The 6,199-nt window shown below is 37.0% G+C and overlaps 1 pseudogene; it reads right to left on the bottom strand.

Moving 5' to 3' along the window:
- Window positions 1–1,891: 1,891 nt before the first annotated feature.
- On the bottom strand, window positions 1,892–2,277 carry LOC102441030 (annotated as a pseudogene).
- Between the last annotated feature and the right edge of the window lie 3,922 nt (window positions 2,278–6,199).

Genomic DNA, 6,199 nt, shown 5'->3' with positions numbered 1-6,199 from the left:
TTGAAGTGGTTGTTTGTGGCAGCAGTCTCCGGTGTTTACCTATGCCGCCATCTTCGATTCTCTCGAGCCTTGAATTTTGTATAAATGAACAGTTAGATTGAGAGAGGTGAATTTAACCTGAATTTAAATTAATTTATTAATGCCTGCAAAATGTGATTCTTGAATTGTATCATTTTTTTCTTTATTCATTAGCTGGAATATTTCTTAAAAGATCACTGCTTCTCCATTACTTAGTTACTCAGTGCTACAAATCATATAGAAAAGGCAAGGTAAATGCTTGATCATTACACATCTTTTAAATAATGGGGAGTACGCATAGAATATTTCAAATGTGATAAATTTCTTTAATATTATTATGAGCTCATAAGCTTAAATATATTTGATATACTTCAATCCATTATAATTTTTTATGCTCTAATTTTCCAAGTTTTGGCCAGTGGAAGCCTCTTCAAGTTGGTTCTTGGATACTTTCAAAATGACCCCAGTAAGGTGTTGGTGGTATAGTTGTGAGCATAGCTGCCTTCCAAAATGACCCCAGTAATTTTGTTATCTTCCCCACTTTCTGGCACCACGGATGTCCCATCATGTGCATTGCCTTCAGACCAGGAATCAGCCACTTTCCAGGAAGCTTTGTTCCTTCTAGTGGGATGTTATTCAGAAACCACTGTGGGCTTCAGGGGCTGATGGGCCATCGTGGTTTTAATTGGATTTGCTGGTTTGGATAGAAACACTGACGTACATTTACTTTGAAAGCAGCCACAAACTTTCATTGGATTCTCTTGGAATGTCCAGGTAGATGACATAATCTACACATAATAGTTAATTTTGATTTCTCCTTTAAAATATTTGTTCCCCTTTTAAAAATTTCATGTCAGTGTATTGAAATGAATTCTAAAAACAATAATAAGATGATAAATAGCAGTGATAATATTTTTACTCAATTCTTATTTCTAACTAGAGACCTGGTGCACAAATTCGTGGATGGGTGGGGTCCCTCTCTGCCTGGCTGGCAATCGAGGCATATCAGGGGGCCAGCTGGCCAGGGGGAGGGACTGTGGGAGGTTGGCTGTGGGAGCGCACTGACCGACCACCAGGGGGCAGCTCCTGTGTTGAGCGCCTGCCCCCTGGTGGTCAGTGTGCATCATAGCGACTGTTCGACCAGTTGTTCCGGTTGTTCTGGTTGTTAGGTCATAATGGTCGCTTAGGCTTTTATACATGTAGATATTAGTGGAAATATAACTAATATGTCATCCCATACACCAAAAGGTTGCAGGTTAGATTTCTGCTCAGGGCACATACCTCAGTTGCAGATTTAATCCCTGGTTGGAGTACATACAGGAGGCAACTGATCGATGTTTCCCTCTCTCTTTCTTCCTTTCTCTCTTCCTTCCTATATCTAAAATCAATGAATATATCCTCAGGTGAGGATTAACAAAATAAATAAATCAAAAATAAATAAAATTCTCTAATCAAACAAGGTATGCAATGGTTTTTATGTTGTTCTTTTTTGTTGTTAAACACTGAGAGCAAAATAATTTACTGGAATTAAAGGAAGGAGCTGAATGAGCTTCCACTAACGGAGAAAGAGGGTATTGGCACAGCATCAGCATTTTCCCCATTCCATCTCTATTTGACATCCATCAAAACATACCATTGTCCTCCCTGGCCAGGTGGTTGAGTTGGTTAAAAAATCCTTCTACTATGCCAAGGTTGTGGGTTTGATCCCTAGTCAGGGAACATACAAGAAGCAACCAGTGAATGCATAAGTAGGTGGAATAACAAATTTATCTCTTTTCTCTCTCTATCTAAAAAGTCAGTAAATAAATAATTTTAAAAAACCCCAAATCATTGGCCATTTTGTTTAAAAAATGCAAATGGTTGTGTACATACATCAGTTCCTTGATGTACAATGAAGGAATGGGGAAGGGGAAAATGAGAGAACAGAGAGAACTATGCCATAGTAGTCAGGTTGTAGTGGATCCAAACCGCAGTCTTCTAACTGAGAATGTCTTCTTGATGGAGAAGGAAAGTAGCAGGCACCTTCCCTATGCTGGAACACACAAATTGTATCTTCATGGTCCATGTCCAAGTGCGCAGGTTTGTCTGTCAAATCAGAATCTGATCTGCCTCATTGACAAACCCTGTCCTTTCATTCGTTTACTAAGTGGTGCATGCCCCTTTATCTTAAACGGCATCCCAGAACCATCCTGCCTCACCTTCAAATTAGTATGATCGTTGATCTGTCTTGACTCCTTCCTTGGGCTTTTCGTTGGCCATGGCTAACTCTGGTCTTCTCAGCTGCCGCTTCACAGATGTGCCAGGTTCACACCAAAGGAGCACACAAGCAAGAGAAGGAGGCGGTGGAGGAGGGAGGGGGCACCTGCTCCTCCTGAGCCCCTTCCCCACCACGTGTGCCAGCACGAACCTCCCGGACTTTCCATTGGCTGCCGCCTCAGGAAGCAACACTTACATAACCACACCCAACGCTAAGCCCCTCCCATCGCTGCCAGGACTCAGGTCTCAGGGTCAGCCCTGCCAGGCCCTGGGGAAGAGACTTCAACACGCTTGGCTGGCTGCCACCAAGACATAAAAATATAATAATAACAAAGTTTGGGTATAACAAATCCATTTTCAACACTTCACAAGATTTTGAGTGTTTCCCTTTTGACCTAATGATATAATGAGCAAAGTAAATATATTTTATAATATATATTTTTAAATTTATCTTTATTGTTGAAAGTTTTACAGATGCCCTCCTTTTTCCCCCCCATTGACCCCTTCCTCCCCACTCCCATCCCCTCCCCAGGCCTTTACTTCATTATTGTCTGTGTCCATGGGTTATTCATATATGCACATATGTTCTTTAGTTGATCTCTTCCCTCACCCCATTCCCTCTGAGATTCCACAGTCTGTTGAATTATTCCATGTCACTGGATCTATTTTGTTAGTTTATTTTGTTCATTAGATTCTATATATAAATGAGATCCAGTGATACTTGTCTTTCTCTGATTGACTTATATCACTTAGGATGATATTCTCCAGATGGAGGCATGCTGTCTCAAAGGGTAAGAAATTCTGTTTTTTTTTTTCTTTTACAGCTGCATAATATTCTATGGTGGAAATGTACCACAGTTGTTGTTTTTTATGCATTCATTTCTTGATAGGCACTTGGGCCATTTCCAGACCTTAGCTATTATAAATAACACTCCTATGAACACAGGGTTGCATATATTCTTTCTGATTGGTGTATCAGGCTTCTTAGGATATATTCCTAGAAGTGGGATCACTGGGTCAAATGGCAGTTCTATTTTTTATTTTTTTGAGGAAACTCCACACTGTTTTCCATAGTGGCTGTACCAGTCTGCATTCCCACCAGCAGTGTACCAGGGCTCCCTTTTCTTCACATCCTTGGCAGCACTTGTTTGTTGATTTTTTTATTGTAGCCATTCTGGCAGGTGTAAGGTGATATTTCATTGCCATTTCAATTTGCATCTCTCTGATTATTAGTGACGTTGAGCATTTTTTCATATGTCTCTTGGCCATTTGTATATCCATTTTGGAGAAGTGGCTATTTAGACCTTCTGCTCATTTTTAATTGGATTGTTTGTCTTCCTTTTGTTCAGTTGTATGAGTACTTTATATATTTTGGATATTAACCCTTTATCAGATGTATCATTGGCAAATATGATCTCCCATACAGTGGGTTCCCTTTTCATTTAGATGCTGGTTTCTTTTACTATGCAGAAGCTTGTCATTTTGATGTGTCCCATTTGTTTATTTTTTTTCCTTTGTTTTTTGCCTTAGGCATTGCATCAGTGAAAATTTTACTACATGAGATTCTGATATTTTGCTGCCTATGTTTTCTCCAAAGATTTTTATGGTTTCATGACTTACATTATATTGAAGCATCTCACTCTTGTGGTGATTTTACTTGGCATGATGCATTATATTTGTAACAGAGTACTTATATTTATTTCTTATATTTTATTTAGGATTTTGTAACAATATGAATATTTATAAAGGCTCTATTCCTTTTTATATTCTCTGTCAGGCTATGCACTGAGATGAAGCTATCCTTATGAACTGAATTGGCAAGCTTTATTTTCCTATGAGCTAGGACGGTTTAAATAGTATGGAAATTCTTTCTCTTGAATGCTTAAAAACTTACCCCAAACCATCTGGGCCCAACACCTTTTTAGTTGTGGATTATCTGGAAGCCTTTCTAAGTTCTTTCACTGTTAGTGATCAGGTCAGTTTTCAACATCTCTTTAAATTTATTTCTGTCATTCATATATTTCAGATTAGTTCCTTCTACTGCTTGACACTATACTCATAGATCTTTGTAATTTCTATATTTTAAATTTTTGAGGTTTTCTTTGTTGCTTAGTATATTAATTATTTGTATAAACATTTAATGGATTTTTTGCAATAATTCTATCGTCTTGGGTGAAAATTTTGATATATAAACATGTTGTGCAAAATAACCTTATTAATTATACCACTCAAATAACCTGCCATTATGTATCATTAGTCTAATGGTCTAATCCAGTGGTTGGCAAGCCATGGCTCGCAAGCCACATGCGGCTCTTTGGCCCCTTGAGTGTGGCTCTTCCACAAAATACCATGTGCGGGTGCGCACGTACAGTGCAATTGAAACTTCGTGGCCCATGTGCAGAAGTCTTTTCTCGGGCTGGGTGAGTCTAGGCCGAAAGAAGTGGCGTTAGAAGAAGTGGGGGTATGTTTGCTGAGGTCGACCCCTCAGATTGAGGACATTTTTAGCAAAGGCCACCTTAGGAGTACCCTAATTAAGTAAATTACAATGTATCTACCTATATAGTTTAAGTTTAAAAAATTTGGCTCTCAAAAGAAATTTCAATCATTGTACTGTAGATATTTGGCTCTGTTGGCTAATGAGTTTGCTGACCACTGGTCTAGTCTAATGATTTAGTCTAATGATCATAACTTTTTCTAATGTACCTTTGTATATGTAATAATTTGTATTTATATATTTCAATTCTAGGCCATGTGTACTATATAGACTAATAACTACAACAATTTATTATGAATTATTTTTGCTTCCTTATTTTAAAATTTAATTTTGTCATAAATCCTCTTATTCCTGACATCAGTTTTGTCAACCTAGTTTTCTCTTCTCTTTTTATTTCCTCCTTTCTTCCATACTTTCTTCCTCCTTTCTTTCCTTCTTTTTTCCCGCTCTCTCTTTTAAAATTTATAATATAAAGTTTATATATAAATATAAAGTTTATACTTTAAAATATAAATATAATCCTCATTTTATGTTCTTTTAAATTTCTATTTTTCCCTCATGCCTTTTGAATTGTTTGATTTTTCCACTATATGAGATATTTGATTTTATATGGATATTTATACATTTATATTTAGTGTTATAAATAACATAATTTTATTCTATTATTTTATTTTATGCTTTCAGTTTTTTTGTTTCCTTTTGCTATATTGCTCATTTTATTTCTTAACTAGGCAAATTAATAGTTTGAGGAGATGCTAATAGATACTCTGGAAAAATGCATAACACATTCAAGATTAAACAAGATAGAGATATTTGGGGACTTTTTTGGGGGTGGGCTACAATAAATATAACAATAGTAGAATTCCTAAGAGTCTCAGAAATTAAGCCACCTGTTTAATTATGTTTAATCAAAGATCACAATCTTATTTGAACTCAGAACATATTTTCATAATGCATTGACATCCTCTGGATTGCAATCTGTAGGGTGTCCTGTTGGGAAATGCACCCGTAGTGATCTGGAACTCATCTATCCTACTTTGTTACAACATTGTTCATCTTTGAATGTTCTAACTGCACATATTGAACCCATTTTCCAACCCTATTTTTGAGCTTATCTACTGTTTTGTGTGTCTCTTCAACTAATTCCTTGTATTTACTGCTGCTTAAAACCTGGTATCATGGTGTAATTCTATTGCCATTGGAGTCTGCCATCTGAGACATTTTATTAGCAAATGATTACATTGAACTATTAGAAGAGAAATTTATAGTGACAACTATAGTTTGGCCCCAGGTAGATGTTCAAATTACTATTGGTAAGAAAGGAATGTCTAATGGGTGGTAAGAGAGAAACAGAAGATCTGAAGCCTGAGTAGAGATGGACAGGAGATTACCACCTAAGACACGGAGATTGGCTGTAAAAGGAGCAACGCC

The sequence above is a fragment of the Myotis lucifugus genome, unplaced genomic scaffold, assembly GCF_000147115.1.
Source record: "Myotis lucifugus unplaced genomic scaffold, Myoluc2.0 scaffold_199, whole genome shotgun sequence".
In the NCBI taxonomy this organism is placed as follows: Eukaryota; Metazoa; Chordata; class Mammalia; order Chiroptera; family Vespertilionidae; genus Myotis; species Myotis lucifugus.
The sequence above is the reverse complement of the archived record's forward strand: the minus strand, read 5'-3'. Positions and strand labels throughout refer to the sequence as shown.